This window comes from Dermacentor albipictus, chromosome 9, assembly GCF_038994185.2.
Source record: "Dermacentor albipictus isolate Rhodes 1998 colony chromosome 9, USDA_Dalb.pri_finalv2, whole genome shotgun sequence".
NCBI classification, from domain to species: domain Eukaryota; kingdom Metazoa; phylum Arthropoda; class Arachnida; order Ixodida; family Ixodidae; genus Dermacentor; species Dermacentor albipictus.
This window is the reverse complement of record NC_091829.1, coordinates 111,274,844-111,302,783: the sequence shown is the minus strand read 5'-3', so window position 1 is coordinate 111,302,783 and position 27,940 is coordinate 111,274,844. Positions and strand designations below refer to the sequence as shown.

General features: G+C 47.8%; 2 long non-coding RNA genes across 3 annotated transcripts in view; both read left to right on the top strand.

Annotated features, from left to right (window-relative positions):
- The window catches only part of LOC139049624 (uncharacterized), an 81,469-nt gene that overhangs the window by 32,856 nt on the left and 20,673 nt on the right, over nucleotides 1–27,940 (top strand). The gene's annotated exons all lie outside the window — the stretch shown is intronic.
- Nucleotides 67–27,595, top strand: LOC139049625 (uncharacterized). Its single transcript, XR_011508437.1, has 3 exons — nucleotides 67–129; nucleotides 666–744; nucleotides 27,349–27,595. It is a non-coding gene; the product is annotated as an uncharacterized lncRNA (long non-coding RNA).

Genomic DNA, 27,940 nt, shown 5'->3' with positions numbered 1-27,940 from the left:
TTTTCTCCTGCATTGTTCCAATATATGACGAACTCCTTCGCCCGTTTTCTCTTTTGCAAGTATCGCCAACAGCACGCTACATTGTCCTCCATTTTTCCATCAGCACATATGGATGCTCTACGCTCCCAGGTGAGAACAATCGAGTGAAATTAACAATGACAAACACGTACAGAAGGTAGCCGGGCCATCTGGAGAAGCTGCAAGTGTGAGCTGCGAAACACGGTCAACAAGAGATGGTACATAAGTGCGAACTCCAATTTTTTTTAGAGGGCCCCCAAACTTTCTTCGACATTTAATTCAAGGGGTGCCCTTAGCATTGTCAGAGGAGTTTTATTTCCACAAAAAAACATAAATGACGGCAGCGCCGGTGTGCTGCCGAAGTACGGGCTGATATCAATATTAAAAAACTGTCCTGCACACATATATCACTATGTCGGTCGCCAGAAGTAGGAGTCTTCATTTCATAAGGAACGATGAATGATTCCGGTGGAAAAATTTTGGTCGCCTTAAGAGAGTACGTTGATCCACTCGAGTGCAGTGCTGTTTCACTAGGGTGCCTACGATAAGGCTCTAGAGAAGCACACAGCGCTCGCCGAATTTGCCGTTTGTTCAACTTATGATAGCCTCTGCGAGAGTTAATAAACTTTTCCTTCTCTGCCCTATAGGTGCCTTTAGATTTCTAGAGGCAATCACGAGGCATGTACGGATTGACGTGTGTCTGTCGGGTTGATTCCACATCTCAGGGTGCAGTATCATCACTACTTTTCTTTTTATCAATCACCTAAACTCTCCAAACGAATTTTTGTTGTTGGCGCCTGCCTCCACATATAAATTGCCATATCTGTATGATTTAGGCATATCTATATGTTTATACAAGCCGTAAAAGCGGATTATATTGCAACATTATTCAATCGCTAAAGTGGCCAATACCGGGTCTGGCGTTGTTGACTAAATTATTCCTCAGAACACTGAGAATTTCAGCGCAAAAGCAAATGTAATTTTAAATGGTTCTGCAGATAACTAAGACTCTAGATCTGTCTCCTAAGCATTCTAGTGAAACTTCACTGCACTAGAGTGGACCAACAATCTCTCTTGAGGCGAGGAAATTTTTCCTGCGTAAATTATTCGTTATTTCTTATGAAATGAAGACTCCTATTTCTGGCAGCCGACATAAGCTATTGATGTGTCCAGGACGTTTTTTTTTTTTTTAATATTGATGTCGTTCCGTAATTTGGCAGCATGCCGGTGCTCCCGTCAGTTATGGATTCTTTGCGTAAATAAAACCCTTAGAACACTGCTAAGGGCGCCAGTCGAATTAAATGTCCAAGAAAGTTTCGGGACCCTATAAATAAATTAACTTAGAGTTCTCGCTCATGTACCATCTCTTGTTGACTATATTTCAAGGCTCGCACATGCAGCTTCACCTGCCGGCCTGGCTACCTTCTGTACGTGTTTGTCATTGTTCATTTCAGTCGATTGTTCTCACCTTAGAGCTTAGCACATCCATCTGGGGTGGAAGGAAAATGGAGCACAATGTATGGCGCTGTTGGTGATACTTGCAGAAGAGAAAATCGGCGAAGGAGTCCTTACTATATCGCAACAATACGGGAGAAAAACGTTGGCAAACACGCACTCAGACCCGAATATCGCAAACAGAATAAAAGTATAAGGTATTTTTTGAAGAGCAACGTTCTTTCTTGCGCATATATAGGGCCACATATGGCAATATATTTAGACATATTAAACAGGAACGCGTAATATATAGTTTCCTCAGGTGCCGTCTTTTTGATTTCCAAAGCCAGATGACAGAGTTTAATTGTGCTTTAGCAATTAGGATATTGCTACTATAATGACTAGAAAAGAAGCAAGTTTCTAGTCAAATTTTATTTTCCTTTAACATAAAGTGGTCTTAACGCAAGTAAGTTTGTATCTTAAATTTTAACAATCCCGCTGCGTGTGATACAAAGCTTCAGGCTACTGCTCTCCTGATAGGACTCACATCCCTCTATCGGCAAGCACTTCACGGTGAGGCAAATGTTTCAAGAAGACGTCTCGTTATGTTGACTGTCGAGCTTCTTAAGGCTTGGTGTGGGTAGCTTGCAAAACAATATCCTCTCTTGTCCGTCTTCCCGAATAGAGAAAGGATGAAGTCATGACAAACATACAAGCCAAATACGGAGAAACAAAAGTTAGTATAATACTGAACAAATCGTGGTTCTAGAAAAAGTGTTCACAAAAATACCTTCTTAAGATTCTGGCCCCTGATGCTACTTCTACTGGCTACACATTTACTGGACGCTTGTACGTCTAGAGACAATAGAATCCAAACGGGTGAACAAATATGAGCCGCGTCTTGGAGGATTCAGTCGAAAGAAAAGCACCCTTAATTACTATGCTGGAAGTGTAGGTGAGTTTATGATTCATATATGAGAAAGAATATTACACTAAAGGCTCCATTACAGAAAAGCACACACACAACACTGTTTTTAGTGTGCATTTCTTTCAATGGTGTCGTTTTGTGGGCTACACGCAACGAAGCCTCGATTATATCACATATTTCATAGATACCAGCTAATAAACACAGTAATTTTGTAATGCGTCAACTGCAATTAATCCAACTGTATCAGCAAAAGTACATTTGTACTAATGTGCAGGTAATTTATCGTAGTGTATTATTTATGTACAAACAGCCAAAGCGATTTATTATTTATGCTGCACTCCGTGTTCAGAACTTTACCAACGTGGCAAAATAACAAGAGCCTTGTTTGAATTCTCTTTAAAAAAAAATATCCCTATAGCTGCTACTGTATTTACTCGATTCTAAGCGCCCCTTTTTTTTCACGATCGCGATGCCCAAATTGAGGGGAGGTGCTTAGATACGAAAAATCTAAAATGACCCCCCCCCCTCTCTCTCTCTTATCGCTGCGGCATCACGACGAGACGGGTGCGAGAAATAATATTTAATTTTGTAAACATTCAAAAGGAAAATTAACCCACCGCATCTGTAGGGTGCTCAGTTACTATCATTGCCACTCGAGTTCGTCGCACCGCTTGAACCGCCGCTCTCGGTATCCCACAGCAGGTCGTCTTCCGTTCCGTCGAAGTGGTTTGTGATTGGGCAGTTCTTAAATGATTTGACCAAAACGTCCACTTGAACCTGCTTCCAAGCATCTGAAATCCAGTTTGCGATCGTTGATGGGGACGCTTTCTGTAGCTTTCGCCATACATCCGTACAGTCCGGCTGTACGGCGTACTCGCGCCGCGGACGCCGTGCCACCTCGGGACTCCGACGGCTCCGGCTCGATGACAGAGTGAGCAAGCGCGCTTGGCGGCCTTTGCTACGCGTGCTTCCTAACAAATATGGGGGTGCTTAGATTCGCATGCTAACTTTTTTCGCAATTTTTTCGCGAAAATAGAGGGGGGCAGTGGCGTAGCCAGAAATTTCGTTCGGGGGGGGGGGGGGGGGGTTCGCGTGCTCCTATGTAAATTCATGTAGAAAATTAATTCGTTTTTCGCGGCACCCAGTGCACCAAATTTGATTAGGTTTGTTGCATTAAACGAGAAAAGCTTCAATTCTACTGATTTCTGGTTTCGAAGTTTTCATTTAGGTTGTCAATTCTTTATTAAAAATTGGCAAAAATCGCTAATTTCAGGAAACGAAGCTATCACGTTGAATACTCTGTAACTCAACAATGAAAAATTATGTCACAATTCTGAGAATCGCATTTAATAGTACATCTACACCGGACAAAGCTGATATGTCACACATGAATCTAAAGAATTTTTGTATTATGGAAATACTTCTTTTGCAGAAACCTTGTTTACCACGTAACCAAGTTACGCAAGATACAAATTGACATGCCAAACTTGTCCGGTTGGACTCTTATAATAGATGGCGTTTACAGAACCGCGATATCTGTTCGTGATGCAGAGGTATTAGTTTGTAAACGTCGTTCTTCTAGTTTTTTCGCACTTTCGAATTTTTCAAAATATTTAAAACATTCATGCCCTAAATCAAAATTCCACTTCGAAAAGATACTAGAATTTAAATTTCGCTCTCAAATGCCACAACTATCATTAAAAGTGGTCTAGGGGCTATCTCAGAAAAGCATTTCTGCGTTTTACATGTATTTGAATAGGCCGCGTCGGAGTTGGGCCCGAGCCAGAGCTTATTCTTAAACAATTTGTCGAGGGATCAAATACATGAATAATAACTGCATTGCCATTGCCAAAGATGCTGCAAACGAATTCTTGAATGCTACGTACTGTCAAAACAAGTAAAATATGTATTTTTTCATTAGAAGATATACTCGTATGTGCCAAAAATTGTGGCCAATATAACTGATACGTGAAAGCTCGTTAATTCGAACTTCAAATAATTCGAATTTATGGATAATTCGAACTGTACGATTTGGTCCGGCCAAGCTCCACAGAAGTCTATGTATAAAAAAGTCCGTTAATTCGAACGCGAGAAGGTTCCCTCACGGATAATTCGAACTACGCTCACCTGGCACACGGCCAGAGAAAAGCGCCTACTGCCTACACACAAGACTGTATTGCCTCCGAAACGGAGAGAACGGCGAGAGAAGGCAAAATCGGAAAAAAATCTAACCGACGCGGGGTCAGCCAGAAGTCAGTGGCGGCTGCCGCCTCTCCGTTCTACGTAACCTCCAAGACTTCTTGCCCGTTGCGAATCTCGGAGGCTTTGCAAATCTTGTACAGCTGCTAATGTTGTGCGGAGATGGCACGGCAAGCGCCAAAACACAGCGAATCAAGTACGTCGCAGCTGCGCTTGCATTGAAGAACCAACGAATCAGGGCCTTCGCCACCTTCAAATGTTCAGTGTCTTTGTCTCGGCAGTCTTCATCGGTTGTGCACCTCTGTTTTCAGCTTAGAAGGTATCGGCCGTCGTGAATCATTGTGATAGTGTTAAGCCTCGGCTAAAGTTCGTTTCGGTGGACATCGGTAGTGTGGCACAGTCGGACCCAGAGCTTCGACTTGCAGATGGCGTGTGCCCGCGGCACACGCCATCACTTTCTGACACGCCAAATTTCTGACATGCCCTACTGCTTCCAAATCGCAGTGTACTGTTGCTCTCCTTCACTTTCGTTAGTTAGAACTTTCGTTAATTCGAACTGAAGCGGCTTCCCCTTGCGGTTCGAATTAACGAGCTTTTACTGTATCAATGCTTCCGTGTTTCTGTCACACGAACTTTAGTACTTTATGAGTTCGAAACCACCAAAGCAGTGCATGCCACTGGTACGAAAAATGTAAAGGCCATGAAGTGAACATGTTGAGGACAAATATGTTAATGAAACTTTGTCAATCAAGAACCTTGGTTACGTTTTCGTACATATGCAGCAGCCATTTATTCCAATGTATTATGCATGACCAGCTGTCACCGCTCGTGTACCGTGAGTAATTTTAGAAAAGTCAATGCGCAGCTGGTGTCCAATGTTTATAACAACATCAAACCCACAAACCTCCGAAATTGAATATTTAAAGCACAACTTGGGAAATGTCAATGCACCTTGCACTTCAAAAGTTTATGAGAACTTCATACCCAACAAGTTTCGGAATTGGCATCCACGCGCTTCGTAGATTCCGCGGTCTCTGTGTGATTCCGCGGCGAGCCCGTTCGCCATCAAAACGCCCTTGAAACTTTGTACTCGGATGGCGCCGCTTGCGTTACGATATGCTACTCCCGGTCCATGGGCGTTGCCGCGAAATCCAGCCCGAGTTCACAATGGTCGCGGTGAAATGTCTTTTCGAGCATGAAAAAGACATTATCGACAGAATTCAGAATTATTTCTGGCGCCGGGGGTAGCTTTGGCCGGCGTTACATGGACAGCACGCAAAAATTTCGGGGGGGGGCTGAAGCCCCATAAGCCCCCCCCCCCCCTGGCTACGCCCCTGGAGGCGGGTGCTTAAAATCGGGGGGTGCTGAGAATCCCGAAAATACGGTATTATTTTTCAGCTGCTTTTACGAGAGGAATCTGTTTTACCTACCTTGCATGCAAACAAATTGCAAGTTGAAAACGCTTTTTTATTCACAGGTGCACACTCCCAGACGCTGCCATGTTAATCCGCTTTCATGGGTGGTCTCCGAGCACACTATGCTTTGTCGAAACGATAAATCGCATTAGCTAGCACATTTTTTCCCAAGCAACACGTCTTTACGTGGCCAGATGCGGCCGATCACTAACTATGGCAGTCGCGCAGCCATTATGCCAGTGAAACGCCGCTGCTGATTAAATTTACGGTTCGATTGGTGCCGGCTATGAAATTTAGGACGCATAAATTTGCTCAAATATTACTGATAACTAATTAAAACAAAACAGCATGATGCTGCTCAAAGAAAACAACCACCCCATTCTCTAATATTACCGCCGTACAATTTGAATCAACAAAAGGCCAGGTCTGCAATCGATACCTACGTACCGCTGTTTATCGCACATCTCGAAACCTTTGTACAAGTAATAAAGCCAAAAGTTTAATAAGAAAAGTCTAACAAAAGCAAAGGCCTACACATTTTGTAAAAAGTGGCACCGTAATTATGTTTGTCGGGTATTATATGTACATTCATGAACAGAATATTAAGTTGCGTTGAGAGCCACTTGCAGAAAAATAAGATGTTAAAGTAACCGACGAAATCCCAATAGATACACTAAAGGACCGTTTATAGTTCGACGTAACGCCCGCGCGCGCGCACGCCACGTCACGTCGGCGAGAACGACCCCTCTATAGTCGGGTGCGCCAGCGTAGCCAACGTAACCGGCGGCTTCCGACGTGCCCCGACGGGCCCGGCACGGTCATAGAAAAAAGAACAACTTTAGAGAAGGGAAGCTGTACCTTTGGCAGTGGTTGGAAAATAAGCAGCGGCAGCGCATGGAACTTACCTAGGTGGACGCCAGATGACGCTGCTAAAACAGAAAGCGGAAATGCGAATTTTTTTTTTTTAGAGCATTATCCAATATGGCCGCTTTTCGCCCGTCGTGTACGCTTGTATCCGCTCGTACGCGCCGTATTCGCCCCGCCGGCAATGCGGCATGCCTCGATGCCTCGGCTGCCGCGCAGCCGGTGCATTCTAATTGCCAGGAGACCAAAGAGCCTCTACTGACGACCATACAAACAAGCCACAAGTGAGTGAACAGAACGTGCGACTTTATTGGCATAAGACAAGCAGTGTACATTCTCGTGCAATGGTAGAAATAAAATGTGTATGTCGAGATACGCTGGAATCTTTGACGCGAGCTCGTAAACGGCTCGCCATTGTCGTCGCACATGGTCTAGTAACGAGCGACAACCAGCGGCGCAAGCTGATTGGACAGAGTGTCCCGCCTGTTTGCCGCGGCAGTCACCGTTAAAGATGAGAAACTTGCATTGCGAAGCAATCGGGTGAACCAGGCATCTGCTGCCGCAGCCAACATGGACTACTCGGCATTTTAGCCCTAACTCCTTTCCAACCTGCACGTTACTTTTCTTTCGCGGGCTGCTAATGTGTGCCTCGCACTTGGTGTCCCACATTGTATCAATATGGACAAGTCCCTTTCGTGGGCATCACCTTCATCAGCCACTTTTGCGGGCCTTTGCACCCAACTTCACATGTCGGACCATGTAAGGACGTATGCCGGTCTCCATTCGTGCTTAATCACGGCCGAAAAAGGCAACAGGCACAACTTGCCCATGGCTGCAGCAGGAAAGGCTAAACGGGGAGCACGAATCACGGTGTGTAAATTGGGAGTCCATGTCGCTGTGCAGATTGCAGGAGCAAATGCTTACTTCGAGAGACTGCTTTCCAATGCAACTGACCAGGCCACCACATCCGATAAGTGTTACACGCCGACCGTCACCAAGTGAGATAACAGCAAAAATAAAAGGCAATCATTCACCACATAGTGTTCAGGCAATACATTATACATTGGCTACGAACCATATGACAACAGTGAGCATTCACATACACGGGTCTCTTAGGATACATTCAGCCGCCTATTTACAGGCATAATGCGTGCTTTCGTCGCATGTGGTAGACTGGTAACGAGCGACAACCAGCAGCAGAAACAGATTGGACAGTGTGTCCCACCTGTTTGCAGTAATAGTTGCCATTAATGATGAGCGACTTGCATTGCAAAACAATCGGGTGACGCAGGCGTCTGCTGCTGCAGCCTGCACAGCGACATGGACTACCCGGCATTTTAGCGCTGACTTCTTTCCAACCTGCACATTTCTTTTCTTTCGGGGGCCGCTAATATGTGGTTCACACTTGGTGTCTCACATTGTCTCAATATAGACAAGTCGCTTTCGCGGGCATCTCCTTCATCAGCCACTTTTGCGAGCTTTTCCACCCAACTTCATACACGTCGGACCATGTAAGCACATGTTCTAGTCTCCGTTCTGGCTTAATCGCAGCCGGGAAAGGCCACAGGCATAATTTGTCCATGGCTGCAGCAGGAAAGGCTGAACAGAGGGCACGAATCACGGTGTGTGTAAATTGGGAGCCACTGTCGCTGCGTGGGCTGGAGGAGCAAATGCTTACTTCAAGAGACTGCTTCCCAATGCAACCGACCTGGCTGCCATATTCGAAAAACATCACACGGCGACCGTAACCAAGTAAGATGACAGCGAAATTAAGCAGTAATTTAAAAAATTAAATTACGGGGTTTAACGTGCCGGAACCACTTTCTGATTATGAGGCACGCCGTAGTGGAGGACTCCAGAAATTTCGACCACCTGGGGTTCTTTAACGTGCACCTAAATCTAAGTACACGGGTGTTCTCGCATTTCATCCCCATCGAAATGCGGCCGCGGCGGCCGGGATTCTATCCCGCGACCTCGTGCTCGGCAGCCCAACACGATAGCCACTGAGCAACCACGGCGGGTGAAGCAGCAATCAATCAATGGATGAGGTTCAGAGAATACATTATACATTGGCTACGAACCATATGGCAACAGTGAGCATTCACATACACGGATCTCTTAGAATACATTCAGCCGTCTACTTACAGGCATAATGCTTGCCTTCGTCGCATGTGGTGATCTGGTAACGAGCGACAACCAGCAGTACGAACAGATTCTACAGAGCATTGCACCTGTTTTAACCGACAGTTGCCGTTGAAGATGAGCAACTTCCATTGCGAAGCAATCAGGTGACGAAGGCATCTGCTGCCGCAACCAACACAGCGAAATGGACTATCCGGCATTTTAGCGTTAACTCCTTTCCAACCTGCACGTTTCTTTTCTGTCGAGGGCTGCCAATGTGTGGCTCACATTTGGTGGCCCACTTTGTCTCAATATGGACATGTCGCTTTCGTGAGCATCACCTTCGGCAGCCATTTTGTGGGCCTTTCCACCCATGTGGCTTTCAACTTCAAACACGTCGGACCAAGTAAGCACATATGCTGGTCTCCGTTCTGAGCAAATCATGGCCGAGGCAGGCCACAAGTACAATTTGCCTATGGCTCTGGCAGGAAAGAACGAACGGGAGCACCAGTTACGGTGCGTGTATGCTGGGAGTCTATGTCGCTGTGCGGACTGCAGGAGCAAATGCTTACCTCGAGAGACTGTTACCAATGCAACATACCAGGCCCCCACATCCGAGAAACATAACACAGCTACCACAACCAAGTGGGGCAGCAAAACCAGATTCTGCAATCAATCACTTCAGTGTAGCCTGCGCAAAGACCCAGGCTATCGAGGAAGAAGAGCAATCATCAACGAGACTAGGAATATGGAAAATGAGAAAGCTTGCATTCAAGAGAGAAGCCACTCTGCTCTGCAAGCATTGAAGGCCAAAAACATCAAGAAAAGTAAACTGGTGCATAGCAAATGGTGCGTAGGTGAATGCAAGACACATGCCGATGTTGCATCAGCTATTTCAGGAGAGGAGTTGTGCATGACAACATACACTAAGAGGTACTGCTACAGATATGTTATGGTACTAGACAGTCACTGGTATTAGGTATCAGCGAAGAATCGGTTCACCTCTATGTTTGGATGGGGATGAATGATCTCTAACGAGAATGGGCAATGAAAAAGCTTGCATTTATAGAAGAAAAATTACACTTGGCACAAATGGAATTGACATGGCCAGGAAGCTGATTAAGCGCAAACTGACGGAACTCTTGGCCAGCGTCGTCCGTGCTTGATAAGAAGTTGCAGGTGCATCTGAAGATGAAGAATTTCTGTAATGTCCTTTTCGAGTTACCTGGATGACTCAGCTAATTTTTCCATGGTAGTGGAATGGTAGCTGAAGCTCTTTTCAGTCTTGACACAGTGATCTGCAGACTTGATATCTCATGCAAATTCTTCTGCATGCTCGTCTTTGTTCGTGGTGTAAAAGCCTTGCAAATTCGGCTCCAGCCCCTTTCTGTTGGTGTGGATAGGAGCTCCTGTGATGACCAAGATATGCCTGGCATGGACTCTGTTGGGTCAGAACGGTGACACATGAGATACAGTACAGATTAGCCAAACTCTTGTGTGTTTTCTTTTATGTTCGAACCAATTATACTGAACCATAAATATGAACAGACATTCATATCTGCTGCAAAGAGCAAGCCAATACAGCATATATGAAACATATTTATTTCTGAACGAAGTGTTGTTTACCTTGTAGTAGTAGCCAACGTCCACACAATGACCTTGTTGTAGCAGGCAGCAGCTTCTGTTTAGTGCGTGGAGTGTGTTGCCTTATACTGGTGCCGTCCTCATAGCTGCATGTCTGGAACGGAAATTTTGACTGAATCAGAAATCGCAAAAGCAAAATTTTACAATATGAAATGCAAAAAGGTGTGACATATATATTGTAATGGTTTGCGACTACAGAACACATGCAAATGTACCCTGTCTGTTCTAGGGTGCTTAAGCCGCACGTTAATTAAATACTGCTATTGTCCATAAATTTATGTCTGCCTAACTATACAATGCATGTATACAGCTTAAGTATTATTAAGATCAGAAATGAGAACATTTGTGCGTCCATTTATACACTGGAAGAGATCACACTGCTGGCTCCACAAGCAAATGCATGAAAGTCATGAAGCTATTAGAACTGATGCATTATTTTTCTCCACGAACGTGATGCACTAGTTCACTACTGCAAAAATAAATGCCCTACGGTAAACCAAACTGAACAGCAAGAATATTTGGAACCAACAAATACGAGATATGAGTCAATTATCAGGCTTGCAACCGTTTAATACATTAAATTGTGTACATTCACATCATTTTACCAAAGAATTATTTCGTTTTGTGGACGAAAGAAGTTGCCGGCGGACTCGAAAAAAAGTTTTATGTGTATATTGTTAAGGCTACCCACTCACCTATGGCCGCGGCTACAATAAGATGAAAAATGAGGCGCGCATTCTGATATCGCTCTTTCTTTCCCGATTGTGTGTGTATAACGACAGCCTCGCAAGTAACGGTTTATTAAAGAAACAGCAACGGAGGATCTCAACATCCATATGTTGTGCAGGATCTAGTTCGTTAACTTGTCTCTGCCTGTAAGTTAATGAGATGAACATTACATAACGATTCAAGCAGTGGTGTTAAACGACTCACCGTTATTGCCGTTGTCAGCCGCACCAGAATCCAGCTCCCGTTTCGATACAGACGTGTTCCGAATGGCTCACGACCGATACCCAACTTTTGGGATTACATGTCCGCTTGCAAACACGCCACTTCACCCCAGGTTAAGCAACGCGAAACATCGAAGCGCAATAAACTAGTTTTTGCAAAAAAGAAGGAACAAGTCTGAGTGCACGAACGAATGAATCCCTGCCACCATGCACTCGAAAATACCGGCAAAAATTTTAAATCAAGGCCAGAAGTCACATGAAGAATGCTGAACGCTATTTGCGTTTATAGTGACAAACAAACAAACTTCCTTACAAAGAGTACAATATTTAATTCGCAATGATAATTTCGCCCTCTTTTTTGTGTAATAAAAATGCTTCGGTAATTGCTAAAGAAAGTTTGTAAGATTATATTGCGCTTTTTACGGCACCTCGAGCGGAAAATGTTCAAACTAACGTAAGCATCCCGAAGTGATTCTACTATGCTGGTTTTGTTAGCAGCGGCGCGCGGTCAATTTTTTCGCCATCTGTGGCCATTTGTTGAACATGAGAGTTTGCGGGGCCTGGCGCAGTTATGGCTCCTGAGCCATCCGCGCGTCGGAGTTGGCGGAACTCTCGCACCACAATGCATTGCGCGCGAAGAAAAAGGCGCCAACACAACTCCGCAGACGGCTTTTGCGGACGGCGCGCGACTTGGGGAAAGTTCTGCGCATGCTCCGAAGATAGCAGCCGACGGCGCCCGCGTTGAAGTATAGAGGGGATGGCATCTCAGCTGGCGCAGCGCAACCGACGTAGCGTGACTGACCGCGAACGACGCTCGCCCGCGCGCCGATAACGTCGGACTATAAATGCCATCAATCAAGTAATCATTAATCAATTATCATTAATCAAGTAATACCAACATATATGTCAAGCATGTGTTCTCTAGCTCAGGCACTTGACTGATCCATATTTTCTCTCTCTACGCATGTATTACAACGACTCTGGCTTTCGGCATAATATTGTGATAAATTGTGTGTGTCACGATGACGTGACGACAACCCCATCGTTGCCGCCCTCTGTTCGCGCTAACACCAGCTATACGGCTACGCAGTATCTCTACAGTTGTCTTTCACATGTTTTTGAGAACACAATCTTCGCTAACAAAACTCAATACAGAGATTATATCTCGCATTGGCTTTGTATCAGTTCAGAATAGCAAACTGCAAGCTATATTCTCATGCAGCAAATGTCTTGCAAAGAAATAGTGAATTGACATGATGAATACGAAAATGAAAAAAAAAATACTTTTATAGTTATTTTTATACTTTGCCTTTTTTTATTAAAGAAAACAACAGAATATGTAATAGTTGTCTGCTGAGCAATACATCGCCTTAAAAATAAAGTAAAAAGTGGGTGTTGGTAAACATCTCTTCACAAGGATGTCTCAACAAAAATTTTGTGTTATTTTGGAGCTACCTGCGATAGCTATAGCGGGTTTTTCAGCAACCTTCGACACCGTAGGCGATGCGTCATTCTCGAGGAAAGGAAAAAATATTTTGTGCTAAGGTGACACAAAAAAGTATATACAAGACACCAATGCAAAAAAAGATTATACTTGACTAAGGAGGACTGACCAATTGTATATGAACTGTATATAACGCCTCAGCAATGCCGGTTCGAATACTTGAGGTTGAGCTGGTATACGAAGCATGAAGCCCTCCAGCTGTGCGGTTTTAGTTGCTTTGGCTGCATTCGCTTTTCTGCTGTCCTCCACAGAAAAGCGAGCTCGGTCATTTGCTGTTGCGGAGCCAAATCCACTATTTCGTTCTTCAAAGCAAAGTAGGCCAAAGCATCAGTTGCATCCCCCACGACATCATAGCCATGGAGGCTATCCTAAAAGTACCAGCCACCTGTCGAATCAGCACATTAAGCATATACAGAAACAGCTTCAGTATCCTCAACATTATCGAAGCTCGTCTAACGGTAGTAGAAGGACTTGATCGAGAAGCTGGCAATATCACGCTTAACCGACAAGCTACGTAAGCATTTATGAAATAGTTAAAAATTATGAGACTGGTGTTCTAAAATCTGCATTTTTCTAGGGTAACGTCTTAAATAGGCAGTGTTATCGATAAAGCGTACTTACCTTCCCCCTTCACATAGCGTCCTGCAAAGAACAGTGCCAAGTGAATATTGAAAAGCCAGCTATATTTTAAACATATTTGGTGCTTCGAAAGCATCACATCATGTCAATTTGATGTTTTCTTGCGAGTAAGCCGAACGCGGATATTCAATTAGCACATGTCTCTCGAGGAAAATCAAGATATGTACGCAAGGCCGGGGAAGTTAACAAACGTTTTGCAGTCTGTTCCTCTAACGCAAATAGCACACGACGCAAAAGAGAAAACAGGCACCCACAGATGCTGTTTTCTCTTCTGCGTCCCTGTGCTATTTGCGCTACAGGAAAAAACTTCAAAATGTCACACCAACAAGCCCGAACATCTACACTAACAAGCAGTATTGCGGAACAATAATGAAAAGCAGCGCAGAAATGGGCACGTGAGAATTTGGGACAGGAAGGCACGACACGACCTAAACAGGAGCTTTTAGTGTGAGACTGCAACACAGACACAATATAAAGTGAACAGAGTGGGAGGAGGAAGATAAGGCAAGGAAACAATCGAAAAAGTTAAAAGCGTTCGTATTGAGAGAATTGAGCAAACAAAACAAGATCATACTATTGTCACGTGGTAGTGACGTTAAAGAACACAGTAGCAGTACTGTGAAAGACAAACTGGCTTTTATTGGGCGAACCTGTGCCCACAAAACAGGGTACACTTAAAGCACAACGATAGCGGCGAACACAGTCGGCGATCGTCGAAAATCAGATCAGCGGGTCAGGCGTGTCGGCTTTTATACTGCAGTCGTCGAATGTTCTAGACTAATCGTTCGGACCCGCGTGCCTTCCACAAAGTTCTACACCATTCGCGTCACGCGAAGAAATCAGATAAGACAGGGTTCGGCGACAACAGACAGCCGGATGGAAGCATCGATAACTTTCCAGAAACTTCGGATGCATGCGCGTCCCTCGCTGTGCGATTACATTTGTTAGGCGGCGAAACGTGGTCGCCCGGTAAAGATAAGTACACGTGTCAATACCCCCCTCTTAAAAAGCATCGACCCGATGCTGCAAACAAACGAAAACAAAAGCACTCGTAGCAAAGAAAAGAACAAAAAATGGCGAAGTTTGTCAGCGTCCGTAAAAGGGTTTAAGGCGCACCACGTGGACCACTTCAGATCGTGCGCGGCGCCGCTGTGAATGCGAAATGCCGTCTGGCACGACCAGTCCAGAGCGCCAATACGTCGCATGACCTTGTAGGGTCCAAAATAGCGTCGGAGTAGTTTCTCACTGAGTCCTCGTCGGCGTATCGGGGTCCAGACCCAAACACGGTCGCCAGGTTGGTACTCGACGAAGCGTCGTCGGAGGTTGTAGTATCGACTGTCGGTCCTCTGCTGGCTCTTGATTCGCAGGCGGGCGAGCTGTCGGGCTTCCTCGGCGCGCTGCAGATAGCTAGCAACGTCAACATTCTCTTCGTCAGTTACGTGCGGCAGCATGGCGTCAAGCGTCGTCGTCGGGTTCCTGCCGTAAACCAGCTTAAACGGCGTGATCTGTGTTGTTTCTTGCACCGCCGTGTTGTACGCAAAGGTTACGTACGGCAGGACCGCGTCCCACGTCTTGTGTTCGACGTCGACGTACATTGCTAGCATATCGGCGAGGGTCTTGTTCAGGCGCTCTGTGAGACCATTCGTCTGCGGATGGTAGGCAGTTGTCCTCCTGTGGCTTGTCTGGCTGTACTGCAGAATGGCTTGGGTGAGCTCTGCTGTAAAAGCCGTTCCTCTGTCTGTGATGAGGACTTCTGGGGCACCATGTCGCAGCAGGATGTTCTCGACGAAAAATTTCGCCACTTCGGCTGCGCTGCCTTTTGGTAGAGCTTTAGTTTCAGCAAAACGGGTGAGATAGTCCGTCGCCACGACGATCCACTTATTCCCGGATGTTGATATCGGAAACGGCCCCAACAAATCCATCCCAATCTGCTGGAATGGTCGGCGAGGAGGTTGGATCGGCTGTAGTAATCCTGCTGGCCTTGTCGGTGGTGTCTTGCGTCGTTGGCAGTCTCGGCATGTCTTGACGTAACGGGCGACGTCGGCGGTCAGACGCGGCGAGTAATACCTTTCCTGTATTCTCGACAGCGTCCGGGAGAATCCGAGGTGCCCAGCAGTTGGATCGTCGTGTAGGGCGTGCAATATTTCTGGACGCAGCGCTGACGGTACAACAAGAAGGTAGCTGGCGCGGACTGGCGAGAAGTTCTTCTTCACGAGCAGGTTGTTTTGTAGCGTGAACGAAGACAACGCGCGCTTAAATACCCTAGGGACAACGTCGGCGTTCCCTTCCAAATACTCGACGAGACCTTTTAGCTCCGGGTCGGCTCGTTGCTGTTTAGTGAAGTCTTCCGCGCTTATTATCCCAAGGAAGGCATCGTCGTCCTCGTCGTCTAGCGGCGGGGGATCGATGGGGGCGCGCGATAAGCAGTCGGCGTCGGAGTGTTTTCGTCCAGACTTGTAGATCACCGTGACGTCATATTCTTGCAGTCTGAGGCTCCACCTCGCCAGCCGTCCTGAAGGGTCCTTTAAGTTAGCTAGCCAACACAACGCGTGATGGTCGCTGACGACTTTGAATGGCCTGCCATATAGATATGGGCGGAATTTTGCTGTAGCCCAAATGATGGCGAGGCATTCCTTTTCAGTCGTAGAATAATTGCCTTCCGCTTTTGACAGCGACCGGCTAGCATAAGATATCACCCGTTCATGCCCATCTTTCTTCTGGACTAGGACGGCACCGAGGCCTAGGCTACTGGCGTCAGTGTGGATTTCGGTATCGGCGTCTTCGTCGAAATGTGCGAGTACCGGCGGTGACTGCATGCGTCGTTTTAGTTCTTGAAATGCGTCGGCCTGCGCCGTTTGCCATTTGAACTCGACATCAGATTTGGTTAGATGCGTTAGCGGCTCAGCGATGCGTGAAAAGTCCTTGACAAAGCGCCTGTAGTAGGCACACATGCCAAGGAATCTACGCACTGCCTTCTTGTCAATGGGCTGCGGGAACTTTGCGATGGCAGCTGTTTTCTGCGGGTCGGGGCGTACTCCGGATTTGCTGATGACGTGGCCTAGGAACAGAAGCTCGTCGTAAGCGAAGCGGCACTTTTCTGGCTTCAGAGTTAGCCCTGATGATTTGATGGCCTCTAGTACTGTTGCAAGCCGCCTAAGGTGATCGTCAAAATTTCCGGCGAAGACGACGACGTCATCCAAGTAAACGAGACAGGTCTGCCACTTCAATCCTGCTAAAACCGTGTCCATGACGCGCTGGAACGTTGCAGGCGCCGAGCACAGTCCGAATGGCATAACCTTGAACTCGTAGAGGCCATCTGGGGTGATGAAGGCGGTCTTTTCGCGATCTCTTTCGTCGACTTCTATTTGCCAGTAGCCAGACTTGAGATCCATCGACGAGAAGTATTTAGCGTTGCAGAGCCGATCCAATGCGTCGTCTATTCGTGGGAGGGGGTATACGTCCTTCTTCGTGATCTTGTTCAGACGACGGTAATCGACGCAGAAACGCAGGGTTCCGTCCTTTTTCTTCACCAGGACCACAGGGGATGCCCAAGGGCTTTTCGACGGCTGGATGATGTCGTCGCGGAGCATTTCGTCGACTTGTTTCCTAATAGCTTCACGTTCTCGCGTCGAAACTCGGTAAGGGCTCTGGCGGAGTGGTTGAGCGCACACTTCGGCTATTATGCGATGCTTTGCAACTGGTGTTTGTCGAATCTTTGATGAAGTCGAAAAGCAGTCCTTGTATCGTCGGAGAAGACTTCTGAGCTCTTGCTGCTTGCTTATGGGGAGACTTGGATTTACGTCGAAGTCTGGTTCAGGGACAATGGTCGGCGGGGTAGATGCGGCAGAATCTGTGAGGACTAAGGCATTGCTCATTTCCACAATTTCCTCGATGTACGCGATTGTCATGCCCTTGCTGATGTGCTTGAACTCTTGGCTGAAGTTGGTTAGCATCACTTCCGTTTTCCCTCCGTGGAGTCGAGCGATCCCTCTTGCGACGCAAATTTCACGGTCTAGCAGTAGACGTTGGTCGCCTTCGATGACACCTTCTACGTCAGCGGGTATTTCGGTGCCGACCGAAATAACAATGCTGGAGCGAGGCGGGATGCTCACTTGATCTTCGAGCACACTCAAGGCGTGGTGACTACGAGGGCTCTCCGGCGGTATCGCTTGATCGTCAGACAGGGTTATGGACTTCGACTTCAAGTCGATGACTGCGCCATGTTGGTTTAGGAAGTCCATGCCGAGAATGACGTCGCGTGAACACTGTTGGAGGATAACGAAGGTGGCAGGGTAAGTCCGGTCATGAACGGTAATTCTTGCCGTGCAGATTCCAGTCGGCGTAATCAGGTGTCCTCCAGCGGTCCGAATTTGAGGGCCTTCCCATGCAGTCTTAACCTTCTTCAACTGGGAGGCGATGTGTCCACTCATGACGGAGTAATCAGCACCGGTGTCCACTAAGGCGGTAACTGCGTGGCCGTCGAGAAGCACGTCGAGGTCGGTGGTTCTTTGTCTGGCGTTGCAGTTAGGTCTTGGCGTCGGATCACGGCTGCGTCGTGTTGAACTGAAACTGGAACGTCGCGTCGTCAAGTCGTCTTTCGTCGGTGTAGTCTTGGTTTGCTGACTTCGTCGGGAATGCGGCGTGTCTTCATTAGGTCGTCGAGATAGTTCCTTCGTCGTTTTCGTCGGCGGCGGAGGATCTTCGTCAGTTCGACGAACAGCAACCGCACCTCCATCGGTTGCTGCTTTTAGTTTTCCGGATATGGGCTCGCAGAGCGGCCCCGGGCTGGGCCGCTGTATGGTCGGCGCTGCGGTGACAGGTAGCGGCCTGGTGACGGCGAACGGGATGGTCGTCGAGGGTTCCACTGAGTGGCGGCGAGGTAGTCGGCGATATCACGAGGGCGTTCACCTTGCTGCGGGCGCGGAGCGTTGACGGCGAAACCTCGCAGTCCCAACTCCCGGTATGGGCATCGTCGGTAGACGTGGCCGGCTTCGCCGCAGTGGTAGCAGAGCGGGCGGTGGTCGGGGGTGCGCCAAATGTTCGTCTTCCTCGCGTAGGTGCGCTGGGCGACGGGTGGTCGTGCTGGCGGCGGCGGCAGCGGCGGCGGACGACGGAACTGCGGCGTGACAGGGCCCTGGCGCGGTCGCGGCGGGGGCCCTTGACGGCGTGCGACGGCGGCGTAGGTCATCGCTTCTGGCTGGGGCTGCGGTAATTCAGGTTGCACCTCAGGAGCTCCCAGTGATCGCTGAACCTCATCTTTCACGATGCCAGCAATCGAGGCTACTTGAGGCTGCGACGAATTCAAGACCTTGCGGAGTTCTTCGCGCACAATGGCCCTTATGGTCTCTTGGAGATCAACGGAGCCCAGCGCTTGGACGGCGCACTGAGGCGTGAGCACTTGGCGGTTATATTGCCTAGTGCGCATTTCTAACGTTTTCTCAATCGCCGTAGCCTCTGTCACGAACTCGGCTACGGTCTTCGGTGGGTTTCGGATTAGTCCGGCGAAAAGTTCTTGCTTTACGCCTCGCATCAAGAAACGCACTTTTTTCTCTTCGGACATTTCCGGGTCGGCGTGCCGGAAAAGACGGGTCATCTCTTCTGTAATGATAGCGATGGTCTCATTAGGTAGTTGGCCTCGGGTTTCCAGCAGAACTTCGGCCCTTTCTTTTCGGACAACGCTCGTGAACGTCCTCAGGAAGTTACTGCGGAACAGGTCCCATGTTGCTAGGGTGGACTCCCGGTTCTCGAACCAAGTCCTCGCGGCATCTTCCAAGGAGAAGTACACGTGTCGGAGCTTATCTTCAGAGGCCCAGCTATTGAAGGTCGAGATCCTTTCGAAGGTTTAGAGCCAGGTTTCAGGATCCTCCGACGTAGCTCCACGGAAGGTAGGGGGCTCTCTGGGTCGTTGAAGTACGATGGGGAGACTGGGGCAGCCATTGTGGTTGTCTTGGCCACAATCGTCTTGGTCTTCTCAGGCAGAAGTCCGTGCTCCGGGGGCAGCTGTTGTAGACGACGGCTTACTCGATGGTCCGTGACTACGTTGGTGCTCTCTTTACGGTCCGGGCTTGGATCACGGCTTGTCGGGGGCGTGCGGTACATGGACCAAAAGCACCTCCACCAGATGTCACGTGGTAGTGACGTTAAAGAACACAGTAGCAGTACTGTGAAAGACAAACTGGCTTTTATTGGGCGAACCTGTGCCCACAAAACAGGGTACACTTAAAGCACAACGATAGCGGCGAACACAGTCGGCGATCGTCGAAAATCAGATCAGCGGGTCAGGCGTGTCGGCTTTTATACTGCAGTCGTCGAATGTTCTAGACTAATCGTTCGGACCCGCGTGCCTTCCACAAAGTTCTACACCATTCGCGTCACGCGAAGAAATCAGATAAGACAGGGTTCGGCGACAACAGACAGCCGGATGGAAGCATCGATAACTTTCCAGAAACTTCGGATGCATGCGCGTCCCTCGCTGTGCGATTACATTTGTTAGGCGGCGAAACCTGGTCGCCCGGTAAAGATAAGTACACGTGTCACTATGAATCAACATGGGATAAGTTAAATCTTTAACAACTAAGTGGACGAGCTCATACTGGAGAACCCTTCAAATGCGATGTGACAACTGCCCCGATTTCATAACCGTGGATGCCACAATGGTGAGGGGCTTCTAGTTTACAAGTGTTCGCATGTATCGAGACACGTTAGTGTCATAGCATGTGATAAGGACCGCTCGCACTTGCATTCGACCTAATAAATCCGCAGGCGGCCGCCCGTGTTCAACCTGTCGTTGAGGTCATGTCACGGCAGCCGGTCAGCAGTGCTACTTGACAACACGACAGCTGCACCACGTGCAGCCTGATTCTCACAGAACTGGCACACACGCTGGTCCCATAATATATTTTGCTCGAAAGCGCAAGAACTACATAACCCTAACCAAATAAATGTAAGTGATTATGGACAGAATTTGGCACCTTAATTGCGGCATCAACGTTGGGTAAAGGCTGGCATTTTATGTATAAACACGATGCTCGCCATTATTCGCGGCATTACCCAGCGATGGCAAAAGTTACTATGGCAAAGCCATCGTATACCTGCACCCATTTGGACGGCAGTGAAAATATCAGCGAGCAGTAATTGCATACTATAATTTTATGTTTTATCCTTCAGCCGAGCTGCCAATCTATATCTTGCCTACTCAATAAAATGATCATTGGAAAAACATACAATATTTTAATCTACTTGGGCAGGCTGTAAAATACGTTTATATAAGATCCACATGTCGCAATAGACTTAAAAAAACAATAGACAGTAGAAAAATATTCAACAGAACCTAGCTGACGATACTGTCGACGTTAATGCATTTATGATTGAGTCAATTGCCACACTCGAAAACTGTTCTTTGTAAGGCGTGTATCACAGTGGAACTCCTCTTTCTTCGTTTCTCGAAAAACCCTCTGCGCCATCTTGTAGTGCCGTCGCGTAGCTTGCGCGTAGCCTACGAAACACATAGCCCGCCGGTGCGTGCAAACGCTGAGAAACGCATAATGTGACAACCGAGCTCCTGTCTCGCGATTCTTTCTGTACGCCCTGCTCCATATATTGGCGCTGTCAAGAAGTCCGCGCGTGGCCTGCGAGATAAGAATTGTGGCATGCTGGCGCCTCTCATTGCTGATAATTGTTCCATCACTTGCCGTACACATAGTGACACATACTCAGTGACCCCAGTTGGCGAGATAATCATTGACGAGCGGCACATGCCCACTGCATTTATAGCGCAGCTCGTTAAGGTGTTGGCGTGGAAGGCGTTCATTGAAAAACGGCACATACCGAGTCCATTTGTAGCGAAGTCTGCTAATCGCGAGATTGCTCTCTTTGAGGAATGTTTCTAATGTGGGTTTGATTTCGCCCAGCATTCTAATGTGCGGGATATGTATAGCCAATTTAGAGTGGCACGTAATTAGTGACGTTTAAATAGCATCCATGTAGACGTCAAAGACGTTTAGCCAACAGCGACACACTGACTGACACATGCCCAGTGACCTAAAGTGGCATGAAAGAGGTTGGTTAAAAACTAGCGCTGACATAGTTGGCAAAAATCCAATGCTTCAAGTGGCCGTCAGATAGTTTCATTGAATATAAGCGGAAATTGGAAGAATCGAAATATTGTATAAAAGCATGAATCCCATCAACCGCGAGATTGCGGAAACCTACTTTAGGCATGTAAACTCAGGCGCACGCGTCAGCCAGACTTCTACACTCTGCTGGATAAGAAAATGAGTTTTTTATATGCAAGCTAGGCTAACACCCGTTCACCCTTGTACCCGTCACTTCACACGTCTTTAAATTTTCTGTATATTGTACTCCCTTGTTTAAAAAAATAAACCAGTTGTTAATCTGCGCTCGTATTGTGTACTGTTAGATATGGAGCTGGTTCCTGAGGCTACTTCGAGTTCCCCAAACCGCTTCGAGTGGCAGCACAGCTAATTGAGGAATGCAAAAGCAGGAAAGCGCATTCCAGAGAAGCGGCCGAGGCAACAAGTTTACGTGCCAACAAGTTCCTGCGCCGCCGGGATTAGCAGGTGGGCATCCGACAATGAAGCAGGTGCACGAGCGCCCTCCCCGCTCCTTCTCCAGCCTACAAGTGGATTACCAGTCTGCGTGGCAAGACCGCAGAGAGCCCCGACAGGTGTGCCACGCGACACGGGCGCCTACCATTGGCTGCAAGTGGCGTCATCGGAGTGGACTCTCCCATTGGTCAAACATGACGTGACTTGCAGTGCTCGAAGGGCTTATAAGAAGCCTTCCAGAGAGACCTGAGCATTCTGGGATATGCCCTGATTCCCTGATTCACCTCTCTCGAACTTCTTGCCGCGGGCCGCAGCGTCCGAGTTGCTGCTGGCCCGTAATGTCTGTACGACTGTCACTTGTCGCTCACCTCCCTGTACATAATGTAAAATAAATCCTCCCAAGTTGGGGTTTTCATTCCGCGAAGTCCCGTACTGCAACCCCTACATCTGGTTGGCAGCGGTAGGATCGCCTCCGAATGCATCAGCTGGTGGCAGCGCTACGTATCAACCTTCGTCGAGAGAGATCCTAAGGAACCGGGAAGAGCGAAGAAGAGAGAGCCTTCGTCGAAAGAGGTCCGAAGAGACTGGTGGTATCGAAGAAGGAGCGAGCCTTCGACCCAGGGAGTCCGGAAGGAACCGGGAACAGCGGACGAATGAACCGGATGGCAGGGTGCTGTAACCGTAAGTGAGCGCGTGGTTTTTTTCCTTATGATTCGCCAGACTCAAAGGTTGTGTGTTCAATTTTGATAGTTCTGGGAATCGGGAGTTTGATGCACTGTGTATTTGCACAAATTAATTAAGGAAAACAGTTTTAACCACCTGTCGGGGCAGCTGCCATGGATCTTAGAAGGTTGACGAGGTTAGACTTGTTGTTGGTGTGCGACGATTTGGGAGTTGAGGCGGACGAACGGATGGAAACGCCAGCTATCATAAAGGCGATTAATGATAGTGGCAATGATGACCAAAGCATTGAGCTTGCTTGGGAAGTGATACAGGAGCCACGGGAGCGTGTGCGTCGTGTACGTTTGCGAGAGCGTCGTGAGCTTAGGAGTGAGCGTCAGCGTGAAGAACGCGAGAATGAACGGAAGCAGGAGCTTCAAGAACTTACTCTTAGGTGTGAGCGTCACGGACGTGAGAATGAACGCGAACGTGAGCGACAGGAAAAGTATGAGAGAGAGAAGGCAGCACTGATCAAAGAGATACAGTATTGTGATCAGTTAATGGCACACAGACAACGGCTGTCTGAGAATTCTGTAGGTAGTACAGAGCGAAAGAATGAGGAAGTGTCTAGCGGACTTTCGCCAGAAGCCGACGAAAAGAGTAGTGCCTGTGAGATTAGCTGCAGAGTCATAGGTGAAGGGAAAGGGCTAGCTGCTAACGATGCCTTAGTGGCAACAGAGGCCGTTAAAGGCCGTAGTAAGAGCGACGAGGTGCTGTGCCAACAGATGACTGTGGAGACAGCTAGGCCAGCTGCGAACAAATTGGCACAGTTACCGAGCGTGTGCGTCGCTGGTAATGTTAGCGAGGTTGCTAGCGAAGAAAAGGGTACTGTTGACCCGACAGAAGCGAGCACCCATGTCAGGTCAGATCTGCGTGCAGAAGTGAAGTGCGAACTGAGCGATGCAGTTGAGAGTAGTTCTCGGGATGGCGAGCTCCGTAGTCCACGAGAGAACAACTGCATTGTCCAGGGATCGGTGCGGCTCTCCGCCAGTCTAGATAGCCTAGAGAGGGATGATTCAGTCGTTAATCATTCGGACTGTGCGCGTGAGACAGCGAGCGATACCGACGGGCTGTGTGCCGATTCACAGCGTGAGCTGGGCAATGTAGTAGAGGGCAGTTCGCAAGAGTGCGAGTTGTCTTACTCGAGTAAAGCCTACTGCATTGTGCCAGAGTCGGTTGAGCTGTCCGCCAGTCGAGGCAAAGTGAGAGTAGATTTAAATGTAAATCACTCAGACTGTGCGGGTAAGAGGCCGATCCGGGCCGACGAAATGTGTACCGGCCAGCACGAGGCACGAGAAGGCGACATGAAGGCTAGTGCAAAGAGAAAGCGCCTTAAAAAGAAGCGCGGTAAAAACCGAAAGTCGGTAATTAATGTAGCGCCGCCAAAGATGGCGAGAAACCCAAAAGGGCAGGGCGCGAGGAAGAAGGTGCGGTCGTCTAGGACGATGTTGACGCATCCAAAATGGTCGAGCCACCGGTCAAAGGGGGACCGCGAAGAATGTTCTGCGCGGACGCGGACAAAGGGCACGGGGCAGTTAAGCTCCTCGTCGTTCCGTAGTTCTTTTTATAGCTCAGCGTGCAGTTCGAAGAAACGCAAGGTGGCAGGACGAGACCAGGTGGGGAGTAGCGACGCGGTCAATCGAGTTTGTGTTGAAAGCGGGGCGCGGGGACGCAAATTGGCAGGAGACCGTAACGTCTTGGGGGAGCTGATAGTGAATCAGCCCTTTTGTTGTCTCTCGGCAGCCAGAGTAGCTTTCAGACCACGTCCACCCCGGGTTAGACTCAAAGTATGAGTCAGACATAAGCGTTTGGAAAGGGAGGCCAAGAGAGCTTCCGTAGTAAAACGTGTTATTTTGTTTGTTATTTTGAGCATCGGAAAGTTTTCGCGATTTGAGGCTAGGATTTCTTTCAATATGTAAAGGTTTGAGCTTTGTTTGTTTTCGTTTGAGAAGCTCGAGATTTGAAAGATGAGGTTTGTGTAAACATGTAGTCTCGCGAGATGTTCATTAATAAGTAGATAGGCTTTTTTTTTTTGTTTGTGAGTAACCTAAAGGTCAAGGTTATCGTCGAAAGGCCTATGGTAAAGCGCGTGTGTTATTTAACCTTCTTTCTTTTTAAGTGTTGAATTTTCTAAGGTTAAGCGCGTAGATTTTCAGTGAGTGCATGAGTTGCACTGAGAGGCGTTCTTAGTTCCTTTAGCGCGTGTCCTGTGTGGACGGAAGGAAGCAGATTTATGACTGGGTTGCTCGTGTCTGGAGGGCAGCCGTATTCTGACTTCTATTATAAGTACGCGTGGAACGAGTTATTAAAAGACGCATTAGTTTAAGAGTTCTGCGGAGTGTGTAAGTCCCGCAAGTTTAATTGTTCGTTTATGTCACGTGTCCTGTAGGACTTTCAGGAAAGAAACGTGAGTAAGCGTGAATGAAAAGTTTGCCTACAATGCAAGTACGCGTTCTGTTTAGTGACCACAAGGCTGGTGCACTTGTGATTACGTACTTGTGAGGTTGACCAGATTGTTCAGTGGCACCAATACGTGTGATAAGTACGCCACTGCGATAGATTGGAAACATGCTGTTCGTGTAGTTAGGCCACTTATGTTATGTTCGGCTGTTTTCATTTGTTGTTTGCATCATCAACGACCCTTTTGTTTTGCAACAACAATAGTACTCTGGTCTTGTCGGCAATCGAGGAGAAATGGATAGCTGTTTGGAAGGGTGGTTGGAACTGTTGTCAAAATTGGGGAACTAAAAGATCAGGGTTGATTTTGACTCAGTAATAGTCTGGCGAGTCAGGGGTGAAGAGCCTGCGCTTACGCGTGGTGCAGCGCTGTGCTGTTTTGTTTGTTTGACGTTTGTTCTCCAGGGCCTAGGATCCCGAAGTTCGTCAAACGAGGCTCGACCCCAGTACCCTGCAGCTTCTTTCAGCGTTCCTCCTGGCCAGCGAATTGAGTTCACCGGCCATTCAGAACAACCGGGGCGAGGACGAGCTGTTAGATATGGAGCTGGTTCCTGAGGCTACTTCGAGTTCCCCAAACCGCTTCGAGTGGCAGCACAGCTAATTGAGGAATGCAAAAGCAGGAAAGCGCATTCCAGAGAAGCGGCCGAGGCAACAAGTTTACGTGCCAACAAGTTCCTGCGCCGCCGGGATTAGCAGGTGGGCATCCGACAATGAAGCAGGTGCACGAGCGCCCTCCCCGCTCCTTCTCCAGCCTACAAGTGGATTACCAGTCTGCGTGGCAAGACCGCAGAGAGCCCCGACAGGTGTGCCACGCGACACGGGCGCCTACCATTGGCTGCAAGTGGCGTCATCGGAGTGGACTCTCCCATTGGTCAAACATGACGTGACTTGCAGTGCTCGAAGGGCTTATAAGAAGCCTTCCAGAGAGACCTGAGCATTCTGGGATATGCCCTGATTCCCTGATTCACCTCTCTCGAACTTCTTGCCGCGGGCCGCAGCGTCCGAGTTGCTGCTGGCCCGTAATGTCTGTACGACTGTCACTTGTCGCTCACCTCCCTGTACATAATATGTAATTAAATCCCTCCCAAGTTGGGGTTTTCATTCCGCGAAGTCCCGTACTGCAACCCCTACAGTACTTCCTCTCATCTTTCGTCCGGCTTGCGCTGCCCACCCATACAAACATGTTCGATCACCAACTCGCCCAGCTTGCCGTGTTAATTCAGTTAAAGCGGCACCTACACAAGCATCTACAGTGACCCTTGTAGGCGTAATAGAGGTCTGTTAATGAGCGGCACGTATGCAAACAGTACCACATACTCAGTGACCCAATTCAGTTGAATGCGTGATTTGTAACGCTTACCACAGCAGCACAGAAGGCTGATGCGCTACCCATTTGGCTACGGACTGCACAGTTACCCAGGTAGGCGGAAAAACGGATAGACACGTATGATCGTAGAAGCCTAGACAGGTAATTACAGAAAAACGCATGAAGAAGCCTAAGAATGCTAACGCAGCAAATAAATGTCTATCCATGAAGGTGGCCACTGTGGACCGCGGACAAGACAGCGTAGGGGGCTGAGCCTGTAGTATGGGCTGTACTTAAGGCATAGGATCCATCCTGGGTTGCACTTCCAACAGGACTATTCAGACTACTGGGAACAGTAAGCAACGCGCCTCTTCCTGTCGCTGCCTCAGTTGCCTGATCCCGCAAAGCCGGCTTCGAATGGCCTCACAAGCTTTTTTTGTGTAATCGCTTGTTCACAGATGTCAACTTCATAGTATAGAGCCTACCGTTATAGCAGTAACTTAAATATTTCGGAGCCGAAACACGTTAACATCAGATCATAATTGTCAGCTTGTTCACATTATTAATTTTTTTTTCTTACAGATGTCTTCCATGTTGTCGGCTTTCTGCTCTATGCAGCCATCCTGACCATCTCTCCACAAAAGCGAAGGACTCTTGTGCGTGGCTAAAATAAAAGCTCAAAAGCACAAACCTGCTGCTTGGAAAAAGGCAGCACTTGAATGCTTTTGTAATTGTGACAACTTACTTGTTATAGATGTCATAAAACAAACCACTTCAAGATTATATTGGTTCGTGATATTTAATAAATTACACGAGACATGACTAGTGACAGAGCAACCACGAGTCAAATTACTGAGTCAACGCAAAGCGATCACTGCGGACGCGTGTTGATGAAGCTGAATACAGCGCTGGGAGGGACAATATAGTATGTTTATATCACTGATAGTGGTTCGGCGAGAGCATAGCAGCCGAAAAAAATGGACCTTTAGCTTATTCCATGAATTTCTGGACCTAACGTTATCTGGTGATAGCATTGCGCACGCGCATGGAATCCCTCTATTTCCCACTAACAAGACTCGGTTGATTTAGTAATATTCTCTGCCTACAAAACATAAGAAAATATTTTTTTCAAGCGTAAAATGTTCATAAAGCACAGTGGTCATGCGGTAAGATC